The sequence below is a fragment of the Peromyscus californicus genome, unplaced genomic scaffold, assembly GCF_007827085.1.
Source record: "Peromyscus californicus insignis strain IS unplaced genomic scaffold, ASM782708v3 Scaffold_5__1_contigs__length_169319896, whole genome shotgun sequence".
In the NCBI taxonomy this organism is placed as follows: domain Eukaryota; kingdom Metazoa; phylum Chordata; class Mammalia; order Rodentia; family Cricetidae; genus Peromyscus; species Peromyscus californicus.
Window position 1 is genome coordinate 103,010,179 of NW_026294573.1, and position 17,375 is coordinate 103,027,553.

Sequence of the window (17,375 nt, forward strand, 5' to 3'; positions counted from 1 at the left end):
GACCAGCTTGTAACTCAGACCTTGGGGATTTTCAGACTTAGTAGAAAGTACACAAGCAGGGTAGCGTGACTCTTCACATGGCTCTGCACAATTCCTTACCAAAACTTGGTCGCCTCTGCTGCCAGTGATCTTCCTTCCTCAAAAGCAAATGTAGTCCATGCTGGAAGCTGCTCTCAGTTGAAGTAACTTCAGGTCAGGAGCTGAGGCTGACACCTGTGCTGTGGGCTCACAGACCCAAGCATTGTCCCAAATACCCCTCAGCTTGGCATGTGCCCTTGGCATGTGTCCATCCCAAAGAGCTTTTGATCTGCATACCATGTTTTTAACATTAAAAGTATCACCTATCGTTTTGAAGATTGGAGAAGGATCCCAATGTCCACTGGGCGGAGAGGTATGCAATAGAGAGCCATTCCCACAGTGGAGCCGCAGGCAGTTGTGGGAAAGACTGAGGAATTTCACAGTGGCCTGATGGGGAGTGATCTTCGGGATTATTAGCATCATTCATTATCTTACTTGTGAGGCAGAGAACAGTAGGCTGCCTTTTGTGTAACCATGCTCTTGGACACTATAAATGCATATTTGTTTTGTGCATCTTACAGACGCCCTGGAAGTAGCCTCGGGGACATATGACCATGTTTAAGCACAGGGTGTGAGAACTGTTTTTCACTTCTGCAGTCAGCCACGACCACAGTTTTTTTTTTTAATTTTTTATTTTTATTTTGCAATACAATTCAGTTCTACATATCAGCCACGGATTCCCTTGTTCTCCCCCCTCCAGCCCCCCCACTACCACAGTTTGTAGTTGGAAAAATGTTAGTGTGGTTAGTGAGTGTGTGTGTGTGTGTGTGTGTGTGTGTGTGTGTGTGTGTGTGTGTGTACACAAGAGCCACAGCACTCACGTAAAGGTCAGAGGAAAATCTCCTGGAGTGGGTCTCTCCTTCCAGCTTTACTAAGGTTCCAGGGATGGAACTCAGGTCACTAAGCTTGCGTGGAAGAGCCTTCACCCACTGAACCATCTCCAGGTCCCCACTTACATTTGAAAGCTTTTGAATGTTGTCTATTTAGCAACTACCAAAACAATTTAAAAGTGACCTGAAAAAAATTAGAGGGTTTGACCTAAAGATTGAAACACCTCTCTTAGCCAGACAGTGGTGGCGCACCCCTTTAATCCCAGCACTTGGGAGGAAGAGGCAGGCAGATCTCTGTGAGTTCGAGGCCAGCCTGGTCTACAAAATGAGTCCTACAACAGCCAGGGCAAAAACCAAAGGGTGAAAAAAAAAAAGCAAACAAACCCCAAACACCTTTCTTGAAAGCTTGGTGGATTTGCTCCTCTCTTGGGTCAACATGGGGGGTGTGAGAGAAGCCCCACCTGAGATGCTCCAGGCAGTACCTACCTAGCCCTCTAGCTTACCTGACTTGCTAGCACTCTGGGGCAGTCGGGTGTTCAGCCCTGCCTACTTCCACTGCCCGGTCCCTCCAGTCTCCTTCACTAACTGCGGAACCTCCAGCTGTCATGAGCCCTCTGCGGTAGCAGGGAACTCTTTCTGTATATCACCAACAAGACAGTGCGGAGACTAGATTGCTGCATAAAAACATTCAACACTCAAGATTGGAAAGTCCCCTCTCTCTCCCCGAGACATCAGGCTGTTTGCCTTCCAGAATGATTTTGGGCAATTTCAATTGGATTTAAAATATTTGTTTCCACGTTAGGAAGGGTACCCATAGTGGTCGGTCCTTGGAATCTTAGTATTTGTAAGACCGCTCTGAGCCTCTGAGAAGCCAGAGGTTTGATCATTTGAAAGCCAAAGTGAAACACAGGCATCTCCATAATTAACATGCACACTGAAGAAACGATGCCTTGCTCTCAGGCTAGCCCAGTGTTCCCAAGAACTGTTTGCTGAATAAATGAATTAATATTTGCGTAAAGTGTGATGTCAATTAAAAAAAATAATTTCAGCTGAAAGTGCTCTACTTGTCTCTGACCTTGTATTTGGTGGGATAAAAATAAACGAAGCTGGATGGCCCTCCTGGTAATGCACTCATAGATTTTTTTACACTTGCAGGCAGCTTGGAAGCCGACCTTTCCAAATAGCCTTCCAGCGGGTCTCGGGGCCTCCAGCTTCCCAGTTCCCCCTGCTGTGATCTATCCTCCTAACATAGTGATTTCATTAGCCAGTTCTGGCCAGAGAGCTCCCAGACCTTCTCATTGTCTGGAGGAGAAAAGCTCCTGACTAATTTGTAGAGGTGTTTCCATGTATCATTCATTCACTCATTCCTTCATTCCTCCTTCCATCGAGACTTGGGTCTTCTTGTGTACTGGCCTGTGCTGGGCCAGAGGGTCCTGGAGTTCCTGCTGTCAACACACTCAGTCTGAGGGAGGAGGCAAACATGGAAACCTGTTCAAGGCAAAGCAAAGCAAAGAGAAAGACACATGTGCATAAGAGCTTGTGGTGGGGAGTGCGGTGGGGTCGTACTGTGTGTGGCTTCTCTTCGTCCAAGAATTTGAGGGAAGGTTTTGTGGGGAGGTGGTGTCTAAGAGAAGCCATGTTTCCCTGCTCTCAAGGGTTAATTTTTCATCACCTCGTCTATCTGTCTGTCAATAGGATCTTGTTATGTAGCCCTGACTAGTCTGGAACTTACTATGTAGAATGGGATGGTCCTAAATTAGTGGGCAATCCTTCTGCCTCTGCCTCCTGAGTGCTGGAATTTCATGCCACCATGCCCTACTTACCATGCTCCTCTCTTAAAAGTGCAGGGTGTTTGTTTTTATTGTTGTTTAGTTTTCCAAGACAGGGTTTCTCTGTGTAGCCTTGGCTGTCCTGGAACTTGCTCTATAGATCAGGCTGGCCTTGAACTCAGGGACTCACCTCCTGAGTGCTGAGATTAAAGATGTGTGCCACCACCACTGGCTGAAAGTTCATTTTTTAAGCGAGGCATCGTGGTAAATGCCTTTAAATCCCAGCACTTAGGAGGGAGATGTAGGCAGATCTCCGTGAGTTTAAGGCCAGCCTGGTCTACATATCAAGTTCCAGGATGATCAGAGCATCATAGAGAGACCTCATATCAACAAAAGTTTCCTTTTTAACCAAAAGTAATCCAAGCTCATTCTAAAGGGAATTCCAGAGGCACAGAAGTACATACAGCAGCCTGTGACCATGTTCCTGCACATTATTCCTGAGCCATTCTAGAATGCAGATGTTAGCAGAGTTGATGGTGTGGTATGTGTCTTTCTGGAACCTTATCTGTGCATAATCAATATGTACCACATTACATGCACGTGGCTGATTATCTATAATTGCCTTTATACTCTATATAATGTTAGCTTTTAATTTTTTTAACTTCGTATTTTTATAGAGACCCTAACCCATCAGTAAGTAAAGAACTGTCCCCTCTAATGATGTGGACAAACCATTGTGGATTTTTCTCCAGCAAGACATTGGTCATGGCCCATATCTTCAGGAGCACTACATAAATGGCTCTCAGTATTTGAGGCCAGGGGACGGTGGGGAATCCTTTTGTCTTCAGCTGGCTCAGGGCCGTGTGCAGAGACAGCTGCTTGGGGTCTGGCTGCCGCCTCCCTGTGTTCAGTGCTGTGGGGTGAAGATGTGAAGTTGCGGGGAGCCTTGGCGAAGCCACAGCGGGCCCGGCTTTAGATCGGCTCCTAAGGAGAACAACTTAAAAGGTTTTCAATTCAGTTATTTCAAGTGTATGGGTGAATGTGTAGGTCTGTGTACCACATGTGTCCCTGGTGCCCACAGAGGCCAGAAAAGGACATCTGGTCCTCTGGGACTGGGATTATAATATTTTGTGAGCCAACATATGGATGCTGGCATTGAATTTGTGTCCTCCGGAAGAGCAGCCAGTGGTCTTAACCACTCAGCCATCTCTCCAGCCCCCAGGAGCTCAACACTAAGTTCTCTGAGAAGTGAATGGGGGACCCTTGGAGCCAATCGAGCACTTGTGTGTGTGTGTTGGGTCTCTCCACCCTTTACTCGTTGAAATGTAGACACTATTTTTGTCCTCCTAACAGTTCAAGAGAGTGCCTGGGTTCCCTCAGCTGGCAGTAGAAGGGGTTTTCTCCTGCCTCCCCACCCCTGCCCTGTCCTGCTTTTGCTAGCATTGAGCTCTGTCTCATCACAGGACTCTGGGCAGAGCCTCCTGGGTTCTCAAGCACAGCCCGGCTGGCACTGGGGCTGTGAAGGCTGAGCACGGGGCCTGGTGCCCGTATAGACTCCAGAGCGGTCTGCCTGCCTTTGGCCTGCAGCTCGGTGACTTAGGATGGGGTGACCTCTGTTTCTCAGCTGTCTGTGTGTGAGCCTCCATTCCCTCTAGACATGGGGGTAGGACCTTGCCGTGTGACCCGTACACCTGCAAGAACAGTTGAAGGGAGGAAAGACGCACTTCCGCCCACGGTTTCGGAGGTGTCCCCCACCCTGTGCGGGGAGGATGACCGAGAAGAGCAGTTCGCACCATGGCAACCAGGAAGCAGAGGAAAGCAATGTGGGGTGAAGGCGATGCCAAGACACACCCGAGGACGTGCCTCATGGGACTTCCTTTTTACAACTAGGCACCATCCTCTCCTCCCTCCACCTCCCAAGAATGCATCATCTATCAGTCCGTCAATGGGTTCATCCATTCTTTAGGCCAGAGCCCTCAGGAAACACCGTCATAAATGCGCTCTGAGGCAGGCCTTACTGATCGCCTAGGGATTTCTCAATACAACCAAATGGACAATTAAGATGAACTATCACGTGGTTAAATGAGTTGAAATTGAAAGGCTTGGTGCCTCCTCCTGGGCTAGTTAAGCCTTGTTTTAAAAATCTGGAGTTCAGGAAGTTAGCCGGAGGCAGAGTCAGACTTTGAGGTCTTCACACCAAGGGATGGCTGCGGTGGAACCAGGGACACTGGTTTTCTATTCCAGATACTCCTGTGTCTTAGTTTCTAGTTGTTGCTATAGCAGATTACCTCAGTGGTTATCTCAGTGGTTAGAACATGAGGCCTGGATTCAGGCCTGTTTTCGCCTTCTTCCATTTGGCCACACTGGAGTCCTTGCTTCTTCTGGACTCTGGACTAGAATGCTTCTGTTGTTTGCCCAGAGGTGGTAGCCAACTGTGAAAGGAAGAATGGATGCCTTGGAGTCTATCAGATCCACACCCTAAGTCCCCCTACCGCACCCCGTAACTCCTACGGACTCTTAGAATGCCTTTCCCTTCTCTGAGTAACACTTTTCACATCTTCGAAATGGGGGGTCACAATCCCAGCCCATCTCTAGGACTCTAGGACTGTAGCGAGGTGTCCCTGGAGATAAGGCAAATGTCCCATAACCTGTAAGCACTGTGCCCTTTCCTATGAACCCAGAGAGCCTGCCACCCTGCCTGTACCAGATGTTCCAGGCTTGACTCCTAGAAGAAACATGGAAGCTGGTCCAGGGCTTTGCCTATAAAACACTTCCACCCCAGGCCTAGGAACCAGCTGACTCTCTCTATGTGCCTTCAGCAAAGGTGTCCGGGGAGCAGTCCCCGTGTGTTACTTTTTCCAAGAAGCACTCTCCTCCCCGCAACTGTCCGAGTCAGAAGTGATGCTCTCTCATCTGGGCCCTGAACCAGGCCACCGTTATGCTGATATCCCATTGATCCTCGATTCGTAATTCTTCAAGCCCTGCTTAACTTCCTGTGAGATTCCCGGTCCTCTCTGCCTCCTCCAGTTCAGTCTGATGCAGGGCTTGCGATACAGTAGGGACTCAGGAAGTGGGAGACAAATGGATAGATGAGCTATTATGATTGGTTGTTGCTAATCGCCCCTCACTCCACCCTTCTAGGTCATTGTCAAGGTTATTGATATGATTCACACACTCACATACATATCTTCTGTGAGCAAAAAGGCACATTTGATTTTGAGATATTATCATAATTATTATTTCTTCCCCAATCCATTGCCTTCTACTATCTGCTGCCTCCACTGCCCACCCTGCTGCCAATGTTCCAAGCCCAGGGAAAAAAAGCCTCTCTAATTTATCTCTATTAGCTTTTATTTTCATTATCTGAGGCTGTAGGACTTCTACACTCTGGGAATGTCTATGAATGCCTGGCGAGGCTGCAGCCAGCCTGAGACTTGAGGTGCCCTCTGTTTATCGGATGGGCTGTCTTCTTTTCTCACTAATCTCTTTGTATACCTCTAAAGTGCCATGTCCAGGATGGTGTCACTTGCCCACCTGGAGGGAGCTGGCAATCTATGTGAACTCTGTGGCAAGGCCTCTCCCCTGGGAGATGGTCTCAATTTTGAACAGCCAGAGGCACACCCAAGTTGGGGGCCAGTCAAGCTAAAGTCACCCATAGGAGGGAAAACACACACTTGCCTCCAACCTGCTCCGTTTCAGGCAGTGTTCTCGGTCTTTGGGTTTATACTAGCTTGTCCAGTCTGCATACTGACTCTGGAGGGAGTCAATCTCACTGTCTCCATTTTACTGTGTGATAACAGGCACAGGGGGGAGGTACATAGAAACTTGCTGAATGCCTCCGGCTTGAAAACGGTTGAGTCAGGATCCAAATGCAGACAGCAGGCTGCAGAGGCCACACGCTTGACCATGGAGCCTCTCACCAGGCCTGCTGTGCTTGTGACAGACAGGAAGTATGGCAGAGGAGATCTCAGTGGGGAAGACCGGGGACGGAGCAGGCGCAAAGCTGATGGCAGCCGGCCAATGGTCCTTTTATCTTGGGAAACTGTATTTGCTATTTTCCTCGTCTTTGTGACAAAATGCCTGAACAGAACAACCAAAGGAAGGGCAGGCTTACGCTGGCTCACTGTTTCAGGGGGATTTCAATCTGTCACCGTGGGGAAGGTGCTGCAGAATAGGCGGCTGGTGGCAGGCAGGCATGGCAGGTTCCTCACACTGTGGTTTAGACAGGAAGCAGAGGACGCAGACGAACCAGGAGTGCGTGGACCCTCCCGAGATTAACTCCTATGGAGCCACTTCCACCAGCCATGTCCTGCCTCCTACAGCCACAAGCTGGACCCAAGCATTCAAACCACGAGCCTGTGGGAGGACATTTCAGACTCAAGCCATAACAGAAATCGGGGCCCTCTCTGTTCTAGTGTATTCTTACCTGGAGCAGGCTGCCTGAGATGTCCAGCAATCCCGGGATGCTTGACTTAGCCCCTGTAAGGCTTTCTCACCCCATAGGCTGTCATCCAGTATGGTGAGCCCACGCCAACCCAGCAGCTCCTACCTAGACCCAAACTTTCCTTCGTTCTTTTGTTTTGAGGGGGTGGGGAAGCAATAGAGAAATAATTATCACTATGCTCCTCAGTCAACTTCCTGGCCAAGCCCGGGAGGGGGCGCTCATGACTTCAGGTCTGGTTCTCTTCAGACAGTCTGGTCTGGTCTCAGTTCTTCACCTTCACATTGAGAAGGCTTCCTGCTCCCTTATCCTGTATTGCCCTGCCTGGCTGAGAGGCAAGTGCAAGAGCAGACCTTGAGGGGTAGAAAACCCCAGCCGGGCACCTGACAGGGATAACGGGAGGATGGGCGGTGGGTTGGGATGGCCGGCCAGCCTCACTAACCCTAGCCTTCAAATGTGTCTCCTTTTCCCATCTCTGTGCACGATCAAAGCAGTTGGATGTGGGGGTGAGGTGGGAGCATGGGGCCAAGAGAGGAAGAAGCTAAGGGTGTGGTGATGCCACCAGCTAGATGGACTAGGAATATTTTAGTATCCTTCACTATCGGGGATGCCAGCCCTGGTGTTGCTGAGAGGAGCAGCATTGACGTGGATAGCCAGTGTGGGGCCGGGTAATGAAAACATTCTGGTCAGATCATTAGTCCAAAATCTCCTCAGGATGGAGGAATCGGCCCTGAGGCTCTGGGTTCCTTGCGTGCTTCCCCATTCCCCAGAACTCCCAGTTCAGGTCTCGGGGCCCCGTTTCAGCTGCTCCCGTCCTGTATTCCTGGGGTGGCCAGCCTCTCTGTGACTGGAGCTCACCTGCAGCAGGAAGTGACTGCGGCCGGCCAGGGCACCCTCTCAGGTGCATCCCTTCCTTGACCTTTGTAATTATTCCTGTTCAATCTCCCCTCGTGTTTTTCCCTCCCTGCTTTGAGGTGCTCAACTCGGCACCCTCTCCAGGGTATTAAGGATGTGAGTGAAATTGATGACCAGGATGTCTCGGGTCTTTATGATGATGAATGACTTTCACTGCCAAAGCTTTTATTGTCTGTGATTTGGGGAGAAGGAGAACTGATATATCAAGACTGCCTGTCACACCATTTAATACAGTTATAAATCCTGACGTCACTAACTGGTGGTCAGGAGCTGGCGAATTCCACCGGCCTCCACTTTGCAGGGCCTTTATGGATTTTTACCCCCACTCGCCCCTTCCTTGCTTGACTGTCACAATAGTGTTGGGGGGGGGAATGGACACAGTGAGGTGATTTTAAATATCCAGAGACGCTCTGGTCTAGGGAGGAAATGGGAACCCCTCCCTCACCTGTGGTCTCAGTTAAAAGCCTCGGGTTCTAAGATGAGCAGGAAATTCCTCCCTGGGACAGTTCCTAAAGCCCTACTCACCTTCTGTCACCTGGAGGCTGCCTGTCACCACTTCCGAGTGACTCAACATCTGCTACCTGCTGGAGCTCCCCCCCCCCCCCCCCCCCGAGGGAGGGTAACAAGGAAAGAGTTAACTTTCGATTTACAGAAGGGGAAACTGGGGCAAAGCAAAGTGAAGTGTTGGGCATGGTGGTCCACACACAAGTGAATACCAAGGGAAATCGCCCAGGGTGGAACCACGGAGCACCTCCATCAAGAATTTGGGGTGCCTGCCTCACTGCCAGTCCTAGGAAGAATCCTTGACCCCTACCTTAAGATCCTGGGAGGATTTTAAATTTTCTGACCCACAGTTTCCACACCTAGAAACAAGAAGAGCATTGTCCCCATAGACTGTTAGAGGGGTCATGTGGGGTCATGTCCATACCGTTCCCAACAAGCTCCAGGGACAGCAGAAGTAAATGCCTTCAAAGGTTGGAGCTGCAGTGAGAGAGGCATGTATGTACTCACAGGAGCCAAGGAGGCCACCTCTGCCTTCCTGAGGTTGTGTGGAAAGCGGCCGGGGAGGCCTCCTACAGAAAGCTACGCAGGAGCCTTGGGAGGGGAGGAACTAGCCAGGCTGGGACAGAGCTGAGGAAGCTTCTAAGCAGAGGGAATAGTGTGATAATGGTGAGGGAATGTACCCAGCAAAGAGAGAAGCAGGTGGAGATGGGGGAGGGACGGGTCACAGGGGCTCCCAAGGAACTGGATCAGATGTTAAGACATCTCCAAGGCCTTTAAGTAGCGAGTGGCATCCTATAGGAATCTCTTGGGGGGTCTTGGCAAAGATGTATGCAATAAGGACGAGGCTCAGCGAGAAGCTCTGATAGCTTGCACACCCTCAAGAGAGAAAGGATGAGGACCTGGACCAGACTGTAACCATGTGGATAAAAGGGAAGTGATGAGGCTAGAGCTGGCAACCAGCTCTAGTCCAACCCGGGGGTTGGGGGCAGTTAAATTGGAGAGTGAAGTCAGGATAGCTCCCCGGTTGGAGTTGGGAGACTAGGCAGATAATGAAACACAAAATAAAAGCCTCCCATCCACATGGGCTCAACACCCCCAGCACCTCACCCAGAGTCCAGTGGTGAGGCTGGGAAGGTGTTCTCTGAGCTAGTGGGCACTCATTCTCAGCTCTGTGCCAAGCGTGGTGCGGGCACTCACAGGGAACAGGTGACAAGGTCCCCCGTGACCGTTGGAGGCAGTCAGGCTTGCGTCTTCTAGGGAACAGCTGTCCCAACCACCTCACAAGTGCTAGGATGTAAACATGTGTGCAGGGCTCTGAGTGTGCTCAAGAGGGGGAGTGTGAGGGGCAGGGCTGCGGTTGGGAAAAGTGGGAGCCTGAGTGTGAGCTCAGGCACTGAAGAACCACAGGCAGAGCCTTCTTCAGAAGGCTGGAGCCAGGCAGGGGTACTCTTCAGGGTGAGCAGCAGTGGGAGCCTGTGTCGTGACTGGAACTGGCTATGAGGATATCCCCTAGTCCCCAGCTGGAGGGTACTGCAGGAGAGGTGGGTTGGCCTGTGCCAAAGTGTCCAGGCTGGGCCCTCTCGCCCCGGGATGCCACCAGAGCCTGCTGGGTGCCCTCATTATGCCTCTCATGTGCTGGGGAGAGACATGAGCATTGCCGGCTGCCTCCTGCTGGCGTGTGGAGCGCTGGGCAAACCACATGAGATCCCATCTCGCGCATAATGTGCAACCGAGGACAAAATTAGATTGAGAAGTAAATGGAGCCGAAAATTTCCAAAGCATTTCCCGTCAAGAAGCTGTGTGATTGCATGTTTTAATTCTCTGCGTTTTGGTGGGGATGGCTGGAGAGAAAGGGACTTGGATGGGAGGGAACTTCTGGGTTCCCGGGGGCCTGATGGCCAGAGGGGAAAAGAGATGCCTTTTGTGCCCGTGAATTGAGACTCCATGCAGCTCCTTCTGACTTGCAAAAATGAACAAAGTGGGCACTGTTTTCTCCACTTTGGAGCTATGGAAGCTGGGAGTGGAAGCTACCTTGCCTGGGGCCACGCAAACAGTGTGCAGGTAGTGGACCGCCAGCCCTGAAATGACGAGCTTTCAAACTCAAGGTGATACTGTGCCCAGTGGCACACACCTATAACCCCAGCCTTTGGGAGACTGAGGAAGTGGAATCTTGAGTTTGAGGTCGTCCTGGACTACATAATGAGTTCCAGGCCAGCCTGGACTACATAGCAAGGCTGTGTCTCAAATGCCTAACCCCTACCAAAGCAAAACCAATCTCACGCTGATACCACACTGGGGAGCCCTCTTCCCTCCCACGCTCTGCCCCACCCCCACTTCTCCTTCCTCTAGTTCTAACTCTGGAAATCCCAGAAGGCAAATTGCAGACTTACCTTTGCAGGTATATAAAATGAGGCTTAGAGGGCTAAGGAGGTGGCCTGCTCAGAAAGTGTTTGCCATGCACGCATGAAGGTCTGACTCTATCCCCAACACACATGAAAAGCCAGGAGTGGTGACGTGTGCTTGTAATCCCAGAGTCAGGGAGGAAGAGACAAACCCACCTCTGATGCTCACTGCCACGCAAGTCTCAGGCCCCACTGAGGGATTTTTGTTTCAAAAGGAAAAATAAAATAAAATAAAAGGTGAGGCCAGTGAGACAGTGAGATGGCTCAGCCAGAAAAGGTGCTTGTCACCGAGCCGGACGACCTGAGTTCAATCCCTGATCCCTACATGATGGAAAAAAAAACACCCAACTCCGGCAAATTGTCCTCTGACCTCCACACATGCGCTGTGGAGCATAAAAGCATGCATGAACCTTTCACAATTAAGCAATTAGGAAAAAAAGGTGGGCAGGTGCTTCTGAGGAACAATACCAGAGGTTGGCCTCTGGCTTACACACAAACAAGCACACCCATGTACACACACACAGGATCATGTCTACATGCCCTCAGAAACACACCAACACTAAATAAATAAGTGACCCTTAGCGGAGCGCTATCATTTGTTGGTAGTACAGAGGCAGATCCTCTTCTATCAGGTTTCTCTGTGTGTTACCCCATCTCTCTCTGCCCAGTAGCTCCCAGAAGGCTCCAGAGACCCTTCTTACTTGCCTGTGCCTACAGAGCCCAAGAAGATACCAATATTCTTGGGGTTCCTACCAAGAAAACAAAACAAAACAAATAAAACGCTTCTGGCTCATTTCATCTGGGACCCCAGGCCCCAGACGAGTGAAAAACTGTCAGTTTCCGAAGCTGGAGGAATGGATGCTGTGTGATTGGGGGAAGAAGTGGGAGTGGGAGAGAGCTGGAGAAAGCGAAGGGAGGTCACAGGGAGCAGTGAGGGGCGGGTGGCTCCCGAGACCAGGCCTGGCTGTGCTGGCGCTCTGCACAGGACTTTACCCTTGCTGCGTCTTCACTACTCACAGAACAGGCACTTCATCATCTCCGGCATTGCTAAGGCCTTTTGAGACTTTTTAGTGGGCTTTGTTTTTTAAATGGTTTATCACCATGTTGTCTAGACTGGTCTTGAATTTCTGGGCTCAAAAGATCTCCTAAAGTAGGAAGTCCTGTAGGATCAAACCCAGGATTCTTTTCTCTCTCTCTCTCTCTCTCTCTCTCTCTCTCTCTCTCTCTCTCTCTCTCTCTCTCTCTCTCTGAGACCGGGTCTATATATCCCAGGCTATGAAGCTAAGGTTGGATTTGAACTCCTAATCTTCTTACTTCTACATCCCAAGTGCCGCCCCTTCTGGGATCCCACTTGTGCCTCCTGGTGACCTGTGAGGGAAGCAGGGTGGGGCAGGGGTGATTAGCTACATTTCACAGCAGAACTCAAGATCCGAGCTGGCAGGGACTTGCAAGCAGGAGTCTGAGCAATACCGGGGCTCTGAGAACAGGCAGGAGCACTGTGACAGTTAAACCTCATACTGCTTCTCTGGGAGGGGAGGGCCAGTACCCTGCAGCCCGCAGTGGGACTGAATGGGTGTTCTCTGCAGCACATTCATTTGCTATGCCCCCTAGGAGGTGCCCCAGCAGGGCAGGCTTGGTTTTCTTTGGCAAGCATCACACCTGCCCAGCCCTCCTCTTGCTCTTAGCCATAGGCTAGCAATATTGGCCTTACTAATTGGATTGGGGAAAGAGTTGAGGGTGAGAGTTTTGCCAGATATCAGCATTGCCCAGATGTGCCCCCCAGACAGGCCTCTGTGACATTGACATCTAGACCTCAGGATGTGACAAGGAAAGGTTGTGGTGGTGGTTCAGGGTGGACCGGAGTCCCTTGCAAGCGATCAACGTATATCAGTGGTGTGGACATTTACCTACTGGCTTTTTCTTGAGTCCTTAGATATTTCTGTAGCACTGTTTGATCTCTTAGGTAAGCAGACCAGGGTCTAGGTTCCAAGGCAGGGTGTTCCAAGAGGGGAGAGAACATACCTGAGGTACAGTAGGGAAGTGGTGGGCTTTCTCACTCTCAGGCCCAGACTGGCTCTGCCTTAGTGGGCTTTGCACATGACCTGCCAGCTCTGACCTCACTCCTTAGCTTAAAAGGATCAGCAGGCCCCCTCCCACCTCCCCCATCCCACTTAGGCAGATCACTAAACCTGTCTCAGCGTCACTTGGCACCTTCATTCATGCACGGGCTAGGTGTAAGAACAGCCCAACTGATACTTACGGACATTTGCACAGGCTTGGTGCGTGTGAAGTCTTCGATCCTTTTTACCAGTCTGAGTTTGTAGATGAGGGAACCGATGCATGCCCAAGGTTGTCAATGGCTGGAGCTCATCCTCATAACTTCTAGGCTCAGCACCCCAATAACAGCACCGGTTACACTCTTCCATAGGGCTGTGGGGTGACTGAATGGGACAATGCACTCAAGTAGGAGTGTCTGATAGACAGTGGGAGCTCCCCAATGTCACCAATGTCCCACTGCTCTTCAGCCCAGTATATGCTCAGCACAGGCTCTCCAGCCACAGAGCATGCACAGCACAGGCTCTCCAGCCACAGAGCATGCTCAGCACAGGCTCTCCAGCCACAGAGCATGCTCAGCACAGGCTCTCCAGCCACAGAGCATGCTCAGCACAGGCTCTGCAGCCACAGTGCTGGACCGCTGTAGGACAGGGCTGAGTGGCTCCCAAGGCTGTGCCCACTGGGAGAGGGCAAACCCTCTCCACTCACTGGCCTCCAGTCCTACCATCACCTAATGCACACAGGTTCCAACCTGGTAGGAGAACAGCATGAAGGAGATTTGTGTCAGGAAGGGCTGGTCCTGTGGAGAGTGGGCCAAGAGAGAGGCTCCAGGCCAGACGCTGTCCACATGTGACCACAACTCTGTTTCAGAAAAGCCTCCTAACTGTCCCAGCAAAGAGGAGCTGTAGCCGCCCTCTCCCCCAACTCACTGGCAGTAAGGACAAGAGGCAGTTACCTTTCCAAAGTCTAGTAAGTGGCAGAGCTGGGGTTTGGGCCCCAGTAGGTGGAATCTCTAGAAAGTTCTTTCAACGAAGTGTTCACTTTGCCATTTAAGTGGCGAGGACCGAAGGAAGGTTTCCAGCAGTGACCTGATGCAAACAGAACAGTACTTATGAGACCAACTTGGACAGACTGAGGGTAGCTGTAGAGCCAGGGTGCCACAGGTGACAACAGAGGTATTATGAGTGGACGTGCTGAATTGGGCACAGTGCTGTGTGCACATTGTTCATTTAATCCACGCAGCAATGCCGCGAGGCAGAGGTTCTTCACTTCATGAATTTGAGACTGGGATGTGGCAAGGCAGCTTGTTCAGGACCACACGCCTAGCAGACTCGGAGCCAGGAGCTGAATGGAGACCACAGTCCTAGGCCTTTGTCCCTAACCACCATGCCATACCACCTACCTTATAAAGATGGGATGGTCTCAAATAGTCTCAAATCTAGACAACATCTTCAGGAGAACTCTGTGCTTCCTGTGCCTTCATTTCCCCCCCACTTAACAATGAGGTACCAGATATGGATGCCCTCTCCCAGGGGGGCAGGCTGTCCTGCACATTAGGTCAGGGGAGTGTGCTCTGCAGTAGCAGTGGCTACCAGGAGTGGCCAGAGTGATTGGAGAAATAGGTGACAGCCATGTTGGCAGCCTGGGTAGAGGACACTCAGCAACCTTCACACTTCAGTCTAGGCTAGCAACTGTGGGATTCTGAGACATCAAACGACAAAAAGAGGTCAAGCATGGTGACCCACATCTGTCATCCCAGCACAGGAGAATCAGGAGTTCAAGGTTACCCTCAACAACATAGTGAGTGAGGCCAGCTTCTGTCTCAAACAAAACAAACAAAAAAAGAGGCAAAGGTATAGTTTTGTTCTCCAGTAGCTCGGAGATGGCCTGGTCTGGACAGGAACATACAGGAGAAGGGGTGTGGTTGGCACCCTTCAGCAAACCTCACAGAGGTTTGTCCTGGTCCCACCCTCTGCACAAAGAGCCTTCACCATCTGTTAATGACAACTAGGGGCGGGGGGCTTACCAGACACTTCTTTGTCTAAACAAGTCTTGGTAAGAGATACACAGCCAGGCTGGAAGGCAAGGCACCCCCTGCTTCTGACGACCTCACCCAGGCTTGTCCTGTGACTAGGCATGCCCCCGCCGCCTGGTACAGCAGCAAAGCCTTGGGAGACTGTAGGCAGTCACTGGTGTCACCACGAATCACCCTGACCCCTGAGGTTTGGGCTCTGTATCTGTTCCTGTCATTTTCCTGTCCCCACCTGTGACGGTGAATACTGATTGCCACTCGACTGGCCCTAGCATCACGTAGCAGACAAACCTCTGGGCATGTCTGTGAGCAGTGTTCTAGATGGGATTAACCGGGGTGCGATGACCCACCTTAGGTGTGGGGAGCACCATTCAGCGGGCTGGGGCCCTGGACTGAATAAAAGCAGAGGTGAGCTGAGCATCAGCATTCATCTCTCTCTGCTTCCTGACTGTGGAAGCGATGTGACCAGCTGCTTCAGTGCTCCTGCAGCCGTGGCTCCCCGCTGTGAGAGACAGTACTCTCAAACCATGAGCCTTCTGGCTGCTCTGGCCAGGTAGTTTGTTACAGCAATAAGGAAAATAATCAACACACCACGGTCCTTGCCACCCACCTGTCACTCTTCCTAATGGCAGTGTGAGCAGATCCAAAGTCTCCTTTCCCGCTTTTGACTCTGCTGTTTACAATACATTGGTGGCAGCCTGGGAAGTTAGGCCACTAAGCCTGTTGGAATAATGTGCCCTTGAAGATTCAGTTTTCTGGAGCTGGAGGCAGGAAGGACTCAGACAAGGTCGTATACCTTCCTTCTGGCTGTTCATAGCCATGTGGAAAGGAGCTGATGTTGGTGAATGGGGTATTTCAGACAGGCAGGACAGGCTACCACTGAGCATTGGGTACTGGCCAGGAGAGGCCTGGTGAGTTTTGGATAAGTATTTGATACATGTGTAAGTGACATGGCCAAGATGCTCCTGGCATCATGAGGCTGTCCTGAAAAGCAAGGACTGTCTCCTATGACAGCTCAGTTCCAGAATAAGGGATAGCAACTTCATGCATCTTAAATATCATTCTCCTAGACTGTGAGTGGGCCCCTTGGGGTATAGACACTGTCTGGCTCTTAAGAAAAAAAAGTTAATTTTAAATCAAAATGTTAATTTTGAATAGAAGGTAATACATTCATGTGATTAAATATTCAAACTGTACAGAAAAAAACAATATAACGAAAACTACGCCTCCTCCTTGCCAACCTCAGCTCTCTCATTCAGCTTTGTGTAAACATGTCACCTTAACATTTTATTTATCTCTCAGCACATGGATCTGATCCAATTTTTTTACTAGCAGAGACAAAACTATGTAGTACAGAATCCTCTTGCATTTTGTTTTATACATTTAATCATATATGTTGGAGATCTCTCCATAATCCCTACATTCAAATTCCTTCTTCTCCTTATCCTTCCCTCCCCTCCTCTCCCTTCCCCCACCCCTCCCTCCCTTCTAATTAAATGCAGATCCTCGTGTGTTTGCTGTGTGTCTCCACGGTAAAATCTTAGACTCAGAATTGCTAGTTAAAGGGAAGGTGCAGTTTGTATTTGTGGTTCACCTATTAAAACAGAATTTATAGGATGCACGATGTGGGCAGGGGAGTTTAGGCCCAGAAGCCAGAACCTCAATCGACATCCAACTCACCCTGTCTTAGAGTTTCTATTGCCGTGAAGAGACACCATGACAACGGTAACTCTTATAAAGGAAAACATTTAATTGGGTTGGCTTGCTTATAGTTTCAGAGGTTCAGTCCATTATCATCACGGTAGGGAGCATGGCAGCGTGCAGGCAGATGTGTTGCTGGGGTAGTAGCTGAGAGTCCTACATCTTGCCAGCAACAGGAAGTTGACTGTGACACTGGACGGTATCCTGAGCATAGGCAACCTCAAAGCCCCCTCCGCCCCCCAACAATGACACACTTCCTCCAACAAGGCCATATCCACCCCAACAAAGCCACACCTCCTAATAGTGCTACTCCCTATGAGATTATGGGGCCAATTACATTCAAACTACCACACATGCTTACTAACTGAGCACCTTTATTTTAAATTAAGGGTTGCAAAGATTTCCATCTCCCAGAGTGGCTGTGATGCTTAAATAGAATGTACACACAGAGCCCCTGGGCTGAACTCAGTAAGAGCTACATGTATGATGTTGTTGTGGTTGTTTTGAGGACTGTTCTCCTGTCCGAGTCCTTTGGACTCAGGGGCACCACATAGTGGATTTCAGATAATGCATGAACAAGTGAATGGACCAGCCCGCAGTTGCCTTGTGGCTCCTCCTGTGGCAAACATGGCCCCCTCCCATCTCTGA

General features: G+C 50.4%; 1 protein-coding gene and 1 long non-coding RNA gene across 6 annotated transcripts in view; one reads left to right on the forward strand and one right to left on the reverse strand.

Annotated features, from left to right (window-relative positions):
* The window catches only part of Pax5 (paired box 5), a 186,601-nt gene that overhangs the window by 114,981 nt on the left and 54,245 nt on the right, over window positions 1-17,375 (forward strand). The window lies entirely within an intron of this gene.
* Window positions 756-13,487, reverse strand: LOC128097266 (uncharacterized). Its single transcript, XR_008213825.1, has 3 exons — window positions 13,200-13,487; window positions 4,966-5,109; window positions 756-2,396 (listed from the first exon to the last, which is right to left on the reverse strand). It is a non-coding gene; the product is annotated as an uncharacterized LOC128097266 (long non-coding RNA).